Source organism: Pelodiscus sinensis, chromosome 6 (assembly GCF_049634645.1).
Source record: "Pelodiscus sinensis isolate JC-2024 chromosome 6, ASM4963464v1, whole genome shotgun sequence".
Classification (NCBI taxonomy): Eukaryota; Metazoa; Chordata; order Testudines; family Trionychidae; genus Pelodiscus; species Pelodiscus sinensis.
In genome coordinates, this window is record NC_134716.1 from 106,760,831 (window position 1) to 106,777,021 (window position 16,191).

Consider the following 16,191-nt stretch of genomic DNA (forward strand, 5'->3'; position numbering starts at 1 on the left):
TCAGCCTGCTCTTGGTTTCCTGGAATAGAACAAGGTAGTAAAATGCACTAACACTGTTATAATGTGGCTTCAGTATACAAAGAAAATGAATATACAGCTATTTGGTGATCTTAAGTCCCAACCAACGATGATATTATTACAAGTTATATGCACATCTACCATTTTGACTAATTATTATTACAACCAAGAAACCTCTTAACTGGGATTACTACCTGAACAGTGGGGAGGACATCAAAGGGAACCTGTAGGATTCATTTGGCAAAAAATTACACTCCAATTAAGAAAAAATAATTGAGAGAAGTTTAACATGTTAGGTAATCGGTGATAGGGTTTTGAGCATATAAGATGTACTCTGTACAGAATGAGCAATAATAAAATGGTAGAAAAGAACTACTTGAATGATTTTGCAAATGAATTAACTACTCCAGTAAAGAAGAACTACACAAGGTTACATAAGCTTGTAGTGCCAAATCCTGATCATCTCTGAAGTCATGTGGGAAACCTACCATTGATTTCAGTGGCACTTAATGTGCAACTTCAGGTAAAGCTTAAGTAAAGATTAAGTAATGTATTAGGTATTATCTCTCTACACTACGGTGAATTTCAACCTTGAGGTAATCTTTCAAGAGGAGCTACTATTCAGTGCCTGAAGAAACTTCTGTTCCTGTTTAAAAAAAAATAATCTCTTCTTGGCTACAGCCCTTAGCATAAGTTATTTGGTATGTCATTGATCATATTTCCACCTTCCAGAATATTGTTGCATTTCTGAACACAACTCCTAATAAATCTCTATTTTTGAATCACTAGGTGAAGATTAATACACTTTATATCTTCAAAGAGAATTGCAAATAACCAATCTGAAATCCCAATGACAGGAATCATGCCTTCTATGTTTTGTGACTTGGCACATTGTGTAAACTACTGTAAATAAATGTGAAGTGCTTAAATCTGGGCAAAGGGAAAATGTATTGGAGGTTCTCACTGACTTTTCATTTTAATCTACAAAATTAGAAAATAGCATTACGTAAATGATTTTTGCTGGTGTGCCAACCCAAAATCTTGACATCACATGTGGCTGCGGATGCCGTAGCAACTGCAGCTGTGTTGTCAAGGAAACAGCCTTGTGCTCGGCAGGCAAAACCAATGAGGATTAAGCACTGCTATGTTCTAGCTAAGCCTTTATGACCTTATCAGAGAGCAACAAGATCTGTCTCTTCTTTAACGTGCAGGTGTCCGTTTAGTAGGGATTGAGATATATACAGATATACTCTCACAATGTATCTGATTTAAAAGTCAGACTTGGACTATTCAAACGAGTGAATGCATTTCCTAGTTAGATGGATTAAAGGGCTCAATTTTTGTAAGTAACTTTTGTGTTTTAAATGCAATTATATTACCATTATGGAATAAACCAGAGAGAAGTGAAATGTACAGGACCCTGGTAAATGGAATTTGTTTAGAACTTTGTGGTATGTAGGTAAAATATTTTGCTGGGATAACTTTATCTATAATACAACTCAGACAAGTAGCTGTACCATTGCACAAAATAATTTTAATCTGTTAGTTTGCATGTCAAACAATTTTGATAGGCAGAACATGAAATGCAATAGAGCTGCTTCTTAGTCAAAATAATTAATTAGAACAGACATTACTGAAGTAAGTTTGTATTTGAATATATGTATGTTACTTCATTTCAGTATTTACAGATGTATATTTCTATTAAAAAGAATTAAAATATAAATGGAGCCAGTGGGGAGAGGAGAAAAATGGCCAGTGTTGTTTCCCCTTCAACACTGCAAGGTGGGAGAAGAAGAAAGTTTAGATAAACTGCAACCAACAGTATTGCCTCAGTGTAGTTTTGTTTTGTTCTTTTATTTCTTTGCTTCTAAGGCATAATAAACAGCCCCCTTTTTTTGGAAGAAGTTTCAGAATACTTTACTGAATCTTGCTTTGCTGGAGTTTCTGCAGTTGATCATGGTTTCTCATTGTGCTTTATATATTGTTTGTCACAGCGCTATTATTTATGTTCTTTACATTTTAAGTCCTATATGATGTGTTAACATACTAGCAGTTTTATCTTATTTCCATCTCTCATGTATTCTAAAATGCCTCTTTTTTTTTTTCAACAGGCATCACTAACAAGTTAGCAATAGTTAGCCAATCACACTGCCAGGTGTCCTTTTATTGGCTAACAATCCTCTCCTTTTGATATTATCATGTGTCTAATATAGACAGTGAGAAAATGAACCAATGATCCAGCTACACAAATGATTATGGCAATAACATCTTGAGATTTCCCTTCTAGGTACTTTTTGGCCTTCACTGAGTTTAAATTAAATTTGTACTAGTCAAATGATTTTGGACAATTCTTTCTTGAAATCTTATTTTTCAGTGGATTTTTTTGGGCAAGTTTTCATGCTTCTAGTCTTTCATACATTTTCTTTTTGTAGTGACTACAATGCTTTTCTGTTGCCTTCTTTCTCACATTTGACTGTCTTGTAAAAATAACTTTTTGGTTACTCCAAGATTCTGGTGATCATATATACCAAGATGACCAAACTTTACCAATCCTTTGCGCTGCATACAACAATCTTAAGAAGTTCAAGAGATGGGATGCACCTATCAGGACTCAGGGATTTAGCTCTGCTCCTGTTGAAGCCACAAACAGCAGCAAGTGTGCTTTATGATTCTAAAGCCCAAAGATCCACTTTCCCTATTAGACAGAAGCCTCTATGCTGCCATCCTCCTGCAAGGGAGAGTTCCTGAGCTCCCCCTTTGTCTGTCTGGGAGATGGAGAATGGGTAGTGGGGTGTATTCTGCAAGCCACACTTTTACAGTAAAACAGCTACATGTGGCTTATGAGTCATGGCTTGGCCACCCCGAAATATACTGAACTGGACCAAAATGAGACGTCTCTACAATGCTGAACAAATTTTGACGATTGCAGGACTTTTAAAATGACATTCTAGTTTCACAAATTCAATTGTAAGGCAGTTGCCATCACTGTAGATAACCTTTCAGATCAAAACTTTGGGAAAACAAACCAAAGGTGATAGTGATTGGGAGATTTTAAGCCACCCATATGACTGAGGAGCAATATCCCTAAAAGGACATTACTGTCCCTAATCCCTTTAAAATGTAGGGATGGTAAGCTTCAGGAGAGGAGAACCTATGTAATGCTGAACCGTTCAAGTCGTTTGAGTATGACAGCTGTTGAGCTCCATAAATCTATGGATTAAGTCCTTGAGAGAAGTCCAATATGATCTGAGTATACTTAGAAACGTAGATGCTCTGAGATTCAAAATGAATGGGTCAAGAAATGTGACATCCTTTTCTTAATTTCTTTAGCCCATTTTATTTTCAATTTCTTATTTTCAAATCATTCTCATATGAGCCATGTGACTCTTACAGAATTAAGAGAGAAAGATAATGCAATTAATGCCAGTTACCACAAGTTTGTGCAAAAAAGATCCTGACAAAATAACTTGATATTTTTTGAGATTACAAGTAATTGTGCTGATGTCATATATGTAGACTTCTGTAAGGCTATTATGATACCACATCATATTTTGCTTTAGAAAAGATCAGAAAATATAAAATTAACATGACATATTAAAAGATGGCTCATTAAAAGGTCTCAAAATTTAATTGTAAATGGAGAATCATCTTGGAGTGGGTGAATTTCCAGGGAAGTTCCACAAAGATCAGCCCTATTCTATTTAACATTTTTATTGATGACCTGGAAACATAGTATACTAAAACTGGAAAAGACCTCAGGAGGTCATCAAGTCCAGTCCCCTGCCATGACAACAGGACCAAGCACCATCTAGATCATCCCTGGTAGATGTCTATACAACCTGTTCTTGAATATCTCCAGTGATGGAGATTCCAGAACATCCTTAGGCAATTTATTCCAGTGTTTAATTACCCTGACAGTTAGGAAGTTTTTCCTAATGTCCAACCTAAGCCTCCCTTGCTGCAGTTTAAGCCCATTGCTCCTTGTCCTATCATTAGAGGCCAAGGAGAACAATTTTTCTCCCTCCTCCTTGTAACATCATTTTAGATACTTGAAAACTACTATCCTATCCTAGTGAAGGACTAGTCGACTAGTTGCCTATCCAATATGCAAATGCTTATGGGATAGTCGACAGGATAGTTGACTAGTCATTTCCCTCTCTCCCGCCCTCCCCCCCCCCCCCCGCTGCCTCTATCAGATAGAGGCAGCTGTGGGCGGGGGTGGGGGGAGGGAGAAGAGGAGGTACTTCAAAGCAGCAGCGCCACACAGAACTTGGGGTCAGTTGCTATCCACTACTTAACATCCTTACCCCACTCTGCTACCTCTGATAGGTCTCTGGTAGGTGGCACCACGAGGCCAGTGCTGGGGGGATACCAGCTTTTAAGGCAGCGGGGGGGGGGGGGGTAATGCAAGTAGTCGATTAACTGATAACCCTAGGCTTATCAGTTAATTGTCTACTCGACTACTTGTTCACATCCCTAATTTTAATTTGTATTTAATGTGTATATATCTAGGAACAAAGAATGTAGGCAAAGCTTACAGGATGGGGGACTCTACCCAGTGACTCAAAGACATTTAGGTTTTGTGGTGGATACTCTGAATGTAATCTTCCATGTGATGCCGTAGCCCAAGGGTTGGCAACCTACGACACACGTGCCATAAGTGGCATGAGGTTGGAATACCACAGGAGTGAGGTGTCTCAGTTGGGAGCCACATCAGTGAGTATTGGGGATTTTTGGAGGAGTGTGGGGTTTTGTTTTTGTGCTTCTCACTTGTGTGGTCCCCAACTGATTTTTCTGTGGGTCAGTGACCCCAATCCCCATTCCTGCCATAAATCAATAAAAAATTGAAACCTTTTGTGTTTGGACATAATATTTTACATTATTTAAAATGAAGTTTGATAAACTAATATGAAAAAGTTAAAACGTTTAATCTGTTTCATAATTTAAATTAAACTGTTCTCCCAGCCGTAGCTGGTTCAGAAAATACGGTCACCATACCCAGCCTGCTCCTGCTCGCCTCACTATTCCCCCCCCCCAGCACCCAGGTCCATGAATAAGCCAAATCTTGGCATGCCACTTCTGAAAGGTTGCCAACCCCTGATGTAGCCAAAGGGCTAATGTGATGCATTATCACATATAATGTGGCTTCGATGCATGAACAGGTGAATTTTAAGTAGGAATTTTACCTCTTTACATCATTGCAATTTGTAAATGAATTTTGTATGTTTTTTCAAAAAAATATGCTGTAGGAATAATTTTAGGGAAGTTCTAATCTGTATCTGATAGGAGGTCTGACAAGATGAGCACAATGGTCCCTTCTGGCCTTGGAATCAACGATTTCATCATCTCTTGCTGCCATTAGTTCCCACTGCCTTTGGCTATTTTAAAGGTAGTTCTGCCAGCCAGGGACAGACAAGAGGCACAGTTTTCATCTGGATGAATTTTTTTTCTTTCCTCCTCATTGCTTTCTCTCTCCCCACTTTTTTATGTACATATTTTTATAGTTGCATCTCCTGTAGCCTTTTTGCTTATTTTTCCTTTAAAAATATCAATTTTCCAGCCGTTTTGTCCTTTTTCTTTAAATAGCCCTGCTTCAATAACCAATCTGATTTGGTTTAATTTTAAATGTGATGCTCAATCAGTATGTATGAGCTAGTTCAAGCAATTAATTATTTGATGGGGGAGGTTAAATAGTATTTCTTCCTTTCTGATATTTTCCCAAGTAGCTTTTATGGCTGTAGTTTCCAATTACAAATATCTTTCATCAAAGACACTTAATTAAGTGAGTCAGAATTGGAGCTCAGACTAATTAGGCTTGATCTCCATACCTGTATGCCAATGTAAATCAGGAGCTATCAGTGGAGGTAAAGTTCTGTAAAAACAGTGCAAATGGAATCAGAATTGGAGACAACTGTAAATGGGCCTGATTTTTTCTCCCCAGTATGTTTCACCTTGTGTAGGTACTTGTATAAAACTCTTGGCAAATTAGGATGGTAGTATTTTCCATATAGTTTGAATAGGTATTAATGACTCTATACGAGTCATGTAACTCAATGAAAAGACAGGCAAGCTTAAATGTTGAGAGGCCAGTATTTAAGAGAAGCCTATAGCTTGAAAAGCAACTAACAGGAATGTACAGGAATGTGTAAGTTAAAGAAGACTTTTGCCTGCTTTAATTTACTTATGATTATGCCTTTTTCTAATTTTCTCATATAAATTACATCAGTGTAGATTTCTTTATATTTGGTTCCTTGTATGGTAAATAGATAGCAATTGTGAAAAAATTGGAAAGGGGGGGTTAATAAGTGCCTCTATAAAATGAAATCCTAAATATAGTGACACACCCTAAAAAATCAGAACATCTGGTCACCCTGCTTCCATGTCATTAACGGTCTCTGAGTGAAAGGACATCTCACAGTACATCACACAATATCTTTGAATTTGGCACCTTTTTCAGTTCTGTTTGTATAGCCTAATAAGCAAAACTTTGCAAACTAACTCTAGAGTTGTATTTTGGTTTACCTGTTTCTCCTACGGGCAACTAAACCTTGCTTTGTGACACAGGTTTGAGCATTGTGGCAAATGACACACAAACTGGTGGAGTCTCTCTCACTTTAAAAACTTGGATTTTTTGGTGGCTAGAACATTATCTATCTTTATAGGCTGTCATTTATTTACACAAGATCATAAATACATATAGGCTACGTCTACACTGGCCGCTTTTCCGAAAGGGGCATGCTAATTTCACAGGTCATAATAGGGAAATCCGCGGGGGATTTAAATATCCCCCGCGGCATTTAAATAAAAATGTCCGCCGCTTTTTTCCGGCTTTTAGAAAAGCCGGAAAAGAGCGTCTACACTGGCCCCGATCCTCCGGAAAAAAGCCCTTTTCCGGAGGATCTCTTATTCCTTTGAAGTAGGAATAAGAGATCCTCCGGAAAAAGGCTTTTTTCCGGAGGATCGGGGCCAGTGTAGACGCTCTTTTCCGGCTTTTCTAAAAGCCGGAAAAAAGCTGTGAACATTTTTATTTAAATGCCGCGGGGGATATTTAAATCCCCCGTGGATTTCCCTATTACGACCTGCGAAATTAGCATGCCCCTTTCGGAAAAGGGGCCAGTGTAGACGTAGCCATATTGTGGGCGGGGTTGTTATATAACAGCAAGGCTGCTAATCTATTTTACATGGAAGGCAGATGCATAGTGATGTGCAGTTGTACAAAACACTAGAAGTACCTTTAGCAAAAAGCCTCAGGCTGTGTCTACATTGGCCGCTTTTGCGCAAAAACATGCTGCCTGTCTACACTGGCGGGAGTTCTTGCGCAAGAACACTGATGTTCAAATGTAAGAAATCAGTGCTTCTTGCACAAGAACTATGATGCTCCGGCTCAGGAAAAAGCCCTCTTGTGCAAGTGTTCTTGCCTAAAATAGCCTAAAATGGCCATTGGAGCTTTCTTGCGCAAGAGAGCGTCTACACTGGCATGGATTCTTTTGTGCAAAAGCACATCTTTTGCGCAAAGGCACATGCCAGTGTAGATGCTCTCTTGCGCAAATACTTTAACGCAAAAACTCTTGTGTTAAAAGTATTTGCACAAAATCATGCCAGTGTAGACATAGTCTCAATGTTTTCTGCAAATTACAAAAACATTTCATTTTTCTTTCATGAAACACAGATATTTCATTTACTTTGAATTCTGAAAAGTGTATTTACATCTAAGTTTTCATAATCTTTAGCATCCTCTCCTGTGCATATTTTATGCTTATTTGACCCTTTAATGTTGATCTACTATTAAAAAGCAGCAGGGTGGCTTGTGTTTCTTTTTTTAAATGTGGAAAACTGTGCATATATGTTTTTAAACAAATGTACATAATTTGCAAATCTATCCTTGATTTACCCACTAATTTAAATAAATTAGCCATGATACCGGAAGCTAAATATTAGAGAGTGCATCTCCTTCCTAAATTCAGGTGGTTTTACAGAAGTTGTAAGTAATCAAATGTTAAGTTTATTTTACTATAAATCCTTCTGTGGCTTAGTTGGAAACAGCTGCCTTTGAATTATTTGTTCAAGAGCCTTGTTCTCCTTAAAATCAGATCAAACTGTGACTTGCAGCAGCTGCTGCCATTAAGTATGCAAGGTTCTTAGACTGTATGTCAGCTTCAACTTGGCTGAAAAGTTTAAGCATTGCTTGTCTTTCGGGCAAAGAGAATCCTTGAATGTCCTGACCAACCATAGCTGAAAAATCCTTACCCAAACTGCTCTGTTCCCCAGTCATCACAGGCCGTCAAGCTAGAATTTCTCAATGTTTTCTTTCTGAGGCCCCCCCCCCCCAACATACTATAAAAACTGCTTGGCTCATTGTACCACAACAGCTGTTTTTCTGCATGTTCAGTTGATATAAAGATGCATTAAATAGATAGTTATACAGTTAAACATGCACACATATCTAATGTGTAAAAGAAAAGCATAATATAGGTACTAAAATAAAAATGAATATTATGTTCAAATATTAATATGCCCAAGCTCTGTCACCAGAACTGAAGCCATAATCAAAGCCTTTCTATCTGGGATGACTCCTTGTATGGAAGCAGTTGCCCCGTTTGCTACATCCTAATTTCAACCCTGCTGAAGCCAATAGGTTTTAGCATATAATGAAGAAAAATCAACCTACTCTCTGGTTTAAAAAAAAAATCTGTGTCCAAGTAGCAAGAGGTGAAATTACTTTTAATTTTTTTGTATTCTTTCTACTTCTTTTGATAGACCCCCTGAAACTTCAGATAAGGGCAGAGGGAGCAGTAACAAATATAGAGCAGTAACAAAATATTCTGCTTGGGGCTTAGCCTCAGGCTTGCTCAGCATTGTACTTTTCTGATCCCACCTGCTTGTAAGGATAAGAAGCTTCAGTAGCTAGGCCCATTTCCCTCTCCTGTCACTGGCAGATCAGTTTTACCTCTCCCTTTTCTCTTCCCCACCACAGTTCTCTCTGCTTCATTTCTCTTCCAGTCATACATGGCTTCCCTCATTTCTGGCAATTCAGTGTTGCTATGCCCTTGGACTCTTCAGCTCATAGGCTTGAAGGTCAGAAGGGAATATCCTGATCATCTAGTCTGACCTCCTGCCCTTTTACACTAGTTTAAACCTGCAAGTGACCTGTTCCCCATGCTGCAGAGAAAGGCAGCTAAATAAATAAATATAAATAAAAAATAAATAAACCAAAAAAAACCCCACAGGATCTCTGCTACTCTGACTCAGCCTGCCTCTAAACTCTCCAGTTCTGCTTGTCTAAAAGGTAAGAAACCTGATACTTGCCCAGATATAAATTTTCCCAGGCTTCTTGGCATTACAACTTTTCCCATCCTGCCTCTGGCTGTAAATAGAAAGGGTGTTTATATCAGAATTGAGGTGCTTTGGCACAGTAATACATGAAACCTTGTCCAACATCACCAGGTCCCTCATTTTATAAAAACTGATTTTCAAATATTTAAAGAGGTGTTTAAAAGAAGCTTATTTATACAGTGGAAAATTAACTCTCATGTCAGACATCATAACCTTTTTTCAGAAAGCAGCTTGTTGATTAGAACTCTGTGTAACAGTGGTGTTTATTTAAGCATGTACATATTCCAAATTCACATACATAAACAGATACCAAGGTGGTATTAGTTGAACTAAGGGCAGTTACCCAACAGCTGCATGTCATCTTAACTTTTGGTAATTAAGACAGTTATAAAATTATTTAATTTTTTAAAGATCACTGCATATAAATTGGATATTAAACTGATATGAAACTTTCTTCTAAATCTTTGGGAGAGTTCAGATGTATCTTGCTAACCATTCATTTGGTTGATACTCTGGAAAGTGACCTGAGTTATTAGGGGTTTAAATATGTAGCTCTGTCATTGAAGAGTGACATGGTGTCAATTAAGAGAACACTGACAGTTCAGGTCTGACCTCCTTTACAGTGCTTTTATACAAGCGTAACTCCAGTTTAGCAGCATATCTCCTGTCTTACAGTGGGGTAATCAATCAAGTCCTGTTATCTAGGTATCTAGAGAACTCAAAAGCTGTAGCGCTAGCAGAATGTAAAGAAATACAGAGAGCCCCTACATTTAATTGCACATCCAGAAAAACTATGGTACAGTACTGTATTTAAGACTACATTTAGTCTCTAGCATCCATGTTCTTTATGTAATTGCAATGGTGGATTACTTCATGGGCCAATGGGCCTGTGCTCAGAGGTCTCACACAATTTGGGAGCCCCTCATAGTAGTAGACGAACTCCAGTCCCATCCACTGCTCCACCTTTTCCTCTACCCAGGGCCCTGGCACCCTGATCCTCCTTTTCCCTCTGAGGCCCTGCACCTGGCCAGACTGGAAGTCACCTGGATTCCTTTCCATCCAGATTCCTTTCCATCTCCCAGTTCCCCCCATCAGCCTCTTGGAGACTCTGGGCTCAGGTTCCCTCCCCAGCTTCCCTAGACCTCAAACTTGCTACCTGTGCTTGTTAGAAGCCATGGTCTCCAAGAGCAACCACAGACTGCCTGTTTATGGCAGTGCTCAGCCATGGCCTGGCACTGGCACTTCATCTCACCACAAGCTAGTCATGCAGGGGTTAAGACCAAGCAGGATTGGGGCTGGGAGAAGCCTTTACATGTGCTTTGCTAGCTCCTTTGTTGCTCAGGATGATCTGTCAGATGATTAAATTCCTTCCTTGTGCCCCAGCTGAGCAGGACATTACGGCCTTCCATCACAGTACATTAAAATGGTGACTCACTGTGCATCTCTATCCTAGGTTATGTCTAGACCACATCCCTCTTTCAACAGAGGGATGCAAATTAGACACTTTGAAATTGCAAATGAAGCGGGGATTTAAATATCCTGCGCTTCATTTGCATAACGTGTCATGGTGCTCTTTCGAAAAATGAGGCGTATAGGATCTTTTGAAAAAGCCCGCCATTTCGACAGAACCACATCTAGACCAAAGTTTTACTTTCGAAATGGCGCTTTTTCGAAAGAGCACCATGATGCAACTATGCAAATGAAGCACAGGATATTTAAATCCCCGCTTGATTTGCAGTTTCCAAGTGTCTAATTTACATCCCTCTGTCGAAAGAGGGATGTAATCTAGACACAGCCCTAGTGAGAGTCTTGTGCTCATTTCAGTGGCATGACTGCCTCAAACTCTCCAGGAGCCAGATGTCATAATAAGATCTTCCCAGCTTTATGGCATCACCAACAAGAATGATCCAGCAGGCCATATCCTGATCACAATTCAGTCCCTATTCCTACTGTCCTGTCACTATCAGGTCACACCTTCAGGTAACCCATGTACAGCCGCACATCCCTCTCCCTCATCATCTTTAGGTCCTGCCCTTAGGTGAGCTGCACACAGCCCACATGTGCCTTCATTAGATTGCCTATGAGTAACCAAGAGCACTTTGTCTAGCTAACCATCCTGCTAGCAATGTGTGAGCCAGACTAGCTTCTGGTTTCCTTTCCCATCACTGGGCTAGTCTGTGAGGCTAGAGGAGGTTTTGTTTCCCTGAGAGCCAGTGGCTCTGACTGTTATTTCCAAGAGGCATTTGGTGCAGCACAAAGGGGCTATTTTGTCAGAGGTATTTCTTGCTGCTAACTGCAACTGGTAGTGGAGCTGACCCTAGTCCCATTTCCTTCTGTGATGCCAGGCTTTTGGGAGCACATGCCTCTGGGAGCCCCATAACTCCTCTCAGCAGCTATACATGGAGTTTGCTTTTGGTGTGAGTAGTCCCCCAGGTTTCAGCATTTCCAGACTCTGAGAGTTTTTGAGGGTGGAGAGATGTATAGCTTTCTATTATTGGGTTTTATCCTCCTGTCCATCAGTACTGTATCTGAGCATATGAGTACGTCTACACAGCAGGGCTAATGTCAGAATAAGCTATGCAACTTCACCTACGTCAATTGTGCAGCTTGTCAAAATAGCTTAATTCAGCTTTTGGTGTTGTCTACCCAGCAGGAAGTCAAAGGAAGAACACTCTTCTTTCAACTTCCCTTACTCCTTGTGAAATGAGGTTTACCATGAGATGGAGTAAGAAGTCCTCCAGCTTGACATTATTTTGAAATAAAGTCTTGTAGTGTAGACATGCACTATGTTATTTCAGAATAACGCCAGTTATTCCAAAATAATGCTTCTATGTAGACGTACCTTATCTGAACACCTTCTACATAAGATTGGTAGCAAATAAGGAAGTCCCTCGTGTCTGCCAGCCTAAGTAGGGTGTTAGGTAACAGGAAAGTGTCCCTCACTGGCACCCTCATGGGTGGGGATATCAAAGGAGGCATTCCATAATTGATCGGTGAACTCTCTCTGTTTCATGAACCCATCCTTCCCCCCGCCCTCTGCATAGCAGGAAAGAGAGAGGGAGTACACACCTTGAAGGATTGACCCATGGTTTGAGAGGGCTGAAGAGATGGAAACTAATGATGTTGGAGAAAGGACACTGGTGACGAGTCTGTACGGAAGGGGAAAATAAATATAGTGTTTTAAAAGTAATGGGTAGCAAATCCAGAGTCACTTCTTCCTGGGATGGATCTAGGGGGTCTCGTTTGGTAGGGAATTCTAACAATGCTATTTTAAAAATTACCTGATTTGGGACTTGCTTGTTGTCAGGCTTGCATCACTACCCTCCAAGCATCCGTCATGTACACTTGCTGTGCTGGGATTTAAGAATGACTGGAGATCTTTGGAATAGGGAAAATCCTTTATTGTGTGTTTGTGATGTCTGTGTATTCTCATGAAATGAAACACTGATCCTGATTTAAACAAGGGTACCACAGAGTTAACCCTTTCCAGAGCCAGGAAAAGAGAAGCTGAGATTGTGGATTACTTATGAGCTGTCCAGGAAGCCCAGGCTGGTGTAGGGAGACCAACAGCAGACCCCAGCCCAGAAGTGGGCAATAATTTTTCCTGGGGGGAGGGAGGGGACTCCAAAGTCAAGGGCCGCACTCTTCCATGATATTAATGGAGGAGGTGTGGGGTTTGCGATGGAGGTTAGGTGCAGAAGTGAGTTTGGAGTAAGGGAGGGAATTTGTGTGAAGGAAGCAGATGTGACCTGGGGCACTGGACTGGGGTGAAGGGGGTTGGATTGTAACATATGCAGGGAATTGAGGTATAGGAGGGGATGCAGGGATCTGGGTTGTGAGCTAGCACAGGAGGGGACTGTGATCTGGGGGCATGAAATTGGGTTGCCAGATCTGGGAGGGGGTATGGGTTTAGGGGGAGGCCAAGGTTTTGGGTATGTGGAGTAGGGGGTCAGGAGTGGTGGGGAAGAGGGTTGGAGAAGGGAGGGGCTGGAGTCCCAGAGACAAGGGTCTGGCCAGGAGACCTACCAGCCAGCAGCCTATTCCTGAATCAGCCTCCTTGCCTCCCCCGCCCCCACACAGGCTGCAGCCATGTGCTCTGTGAATAACTGAGAGCCCCTTGTACTTTGTGGCTGCCTTGAAACAGGCAGTTCCCATTTGCCAGTTTCTGGCCAGAAGCCAGCCAATGGGATTGTGCTAGGGGACAGGAGGCCTAATGCTTTCCTCCCTCCCTTCTGGGCTCAGTTTTTAAAGTGAAATCGCCCTGCAGCTGCATTTCTGAGCAGCATGAGGATGGGGTGAGGCAAGCAGGGAGCCTGCCTTTGGCTCCCTGCAGCGTCCATGGGCCAGATCCAGTGGCTTGGTGAGCTGGATCTGGACTGCAGGCTGAATTGTGCCCAGGCCTGCCCCAGCCCATGTCCCTGCTCCTCAGGGCATGCCACCCAGGGCAGGTAGAAGGTCCAGGGCTTCCTACAGCAGCCTGGGCTCTGTGGGCAGCTCTTATCATGGTCTGACTCCAGATTCCAGCCAGCTTGTGGGCAGGGCCTGGTGGGAGTGGACAGGAGAGAGAAGGATCAAAGGGTGGAGGCTTATGGTTTGGGATGTGGCGGGGGGATAAATATTCTTTATGTTCCAGCGCCCCAGTAAATCTTGATCCACTCCTGGTAATTTGCTATATTTTGTTTTCGCTGATAAAGATACAGAATTTGACATCTTCAGGAGTACCAGAAAACGGAGCTATCTATATCAAGTATAGCCATTTGTATTGTAAATGCCATGTCATTTTTAGTGCTTATGTAGTTTTATTGAGATGGCTGCACAGTGTATCTATAGTGATGATGGGTAACCTAGGCTAGTGAATGGACCACATGAGTGGCCTTCCTTCATCTCTGGGCCATAACATTGTCATAATCAAGACTGTCTCCCAGGATAAGGTACTTTTGCTTATTGTGCTTGTGTACCTAGAATTTGTGGGGGAGGGGTATCAATGCAGAGGGAGCACTTAGCTTTCACAGTCAATGCACACACACCACTTTCCGTGCCCTTGTTTTAGCTGCAAGTCACTTCAGTAATTCCAGTAAGGGGGGGGGAGGGGAACTATGCAGATAGAAATCAGTGGAATATGTCAACCCTGCATGTGGGGGATGATAAACAAAATGTCTCATGAGCCACACATAGAACCCTGATGGGCCACATGTGGCCTGTAGGCTGCAGGTTACCAACCACTGGTCTATAGACATTTAAATTCTTAATAAATCATACATAACATATAAGGATCAATTACTGATTATATCTATTTTTTCTCAGATTCCACCATGACATCAGGAGCTGCTTTTCCCAGATTTGCACAGGATGAGAAAGAAAAGCAAGAGGGAGAAGATAATGATGTGGTAAGATAGCTATTTGCTATGAAAGCATTTACCATGTGTTTATTATTCAATAAAAACTACAATTAAAATGTATTTAACTAAAATGTTATACTTTTATCCAACGATCTCAAAATGCTTGTTCAACAATTAAGACTACAACATCCTGAAAGGTTGTGGTGTTCTACCCTTTTACAGATAATTTTTTGGTGCTTAATATTATTAAGACCATTTTGACAAAGGTCCACTAATTTGGTGTTGCCGAGTTACTGGGTGTCTAATTTGAGACTTGTCGAACCTTTTTTTTAAAGTAAAGGAAAGATGAAAATTCTTTACACAGTATGGGGAGTTTCAAGCATTACTTTGCTGAAAGGAAAAGTCATGGAAACGTGGAAGGAAGAGAGAAAATCAAAGTATTTGTAGGAGTGAAGTTAGATAAACTTGAGTTCAGACCCCACCATATCTGAGTTCAGACCGCCATCTGCAAATGATTATATGAATGCAGTGGATCCAGTGCAAGCTAAAGATAATTTCAGAATTCAGAGTTAGAAATATGAATCTTCACTTTTTTGACACAAACCTCTCTTTCATGAAATGAGGTAGAAAAGCAAAATGTAAGGATGCAGAATGAGGTGAAGCAAAACAGTGAGGGTGTGTCTAGACTACATGCCTCCTTCGACGGAGGCATGTAGATTAGCCAGATCGGAAGAGGGAAATGAAGCCGCGATTAAAATAATCGCGGCTTCATTTAAATTTAAATGGCTGCCCCGATCTGCCGATCAGCTGTTTGTCGGCAGATCGGGGGAGTCTGGACGCGATGCGCCGACAAAGAAGCCTTTCTTCATCGGCACAGGTAAGCCTCGTGAAACCAGGTTTACCTGTGCCGATGAAGAAAGGCTTCTTTGTCGGCGCATCGCGTCCAGACTCCCCCGATCTGCCGACAAACAGCTGATCGGCAGATCGGGGCAGCCATTTAAATTTAAATGAAGCCGCGATTATTTTAATCGCGGCTTCATTTCCCTCTTCCGATCTGGCTAATCTACATGCCTCCGTTGAAGGAGGCATGTAGTCTAGACACACCCTGAGTGTTTTAGTGCAGATAGTTGTAGGGTTTTTTTTTCTGCAGAGATCTGCTACTATGCTATGTTCCGTGAGGAGGCTGAGCTTCACATCACGTTCAATTACTATATGAATCAAACAGCCCAAAAATCAATCATTGGATCAATTTAATTTAGAATGGCTAAATTGGCCAGTGAACAATAATGGTTGTGAGCATGTGCATCATTAAGGTTTAATCACTGCTCTTGGTACAACAAAAAAGGACATATTAAAAGTCTTCTTTCAAATAGCTGATAATAAATGGACTACTCCAATCTAGTCTCCCAAAATGTACCATTATCCTTGTAGTTATCACGTCAGTCATGAAGATTGTGCCGTATTTATGATGTAATCTTAGAAATAGTACTTTGTGCGTAAC

The 16,191-nt window shown here is 40.9% G+C and overlaps 1 protein-coding gene across 7 annotated transcripts in view; it reads left to right on the forward strand.

The window, feature by feature from the left end:
* The window catches only part of PRLR (prolactin receptor), a 261,793-nt gene that overhangs the window by 45,033 nt on the left and 200,569 nt on the right, over positions 1-16,191 (forward strand). For 3 of the 7 annotated variants that reach the window (XM_075932552.1, XM_075932551.1, XM_075932556.1), the window contains exons 1-2: positions 1,185-1,360; positions 14,656-14,738. The gene's annotated coding sequence lies outside the window, so the exon portion shown is untranslated. Of the gene's footprint in view, positions 1-1,183; positions 1,361-14,655; positions 14,739-16,191 lie in introns of those variants that run through there. The other 4 variants (XM_075932555.1, XM_075932553.1, XM_075932557.1 and 1 more) reach the window with 2 other exon arrangements.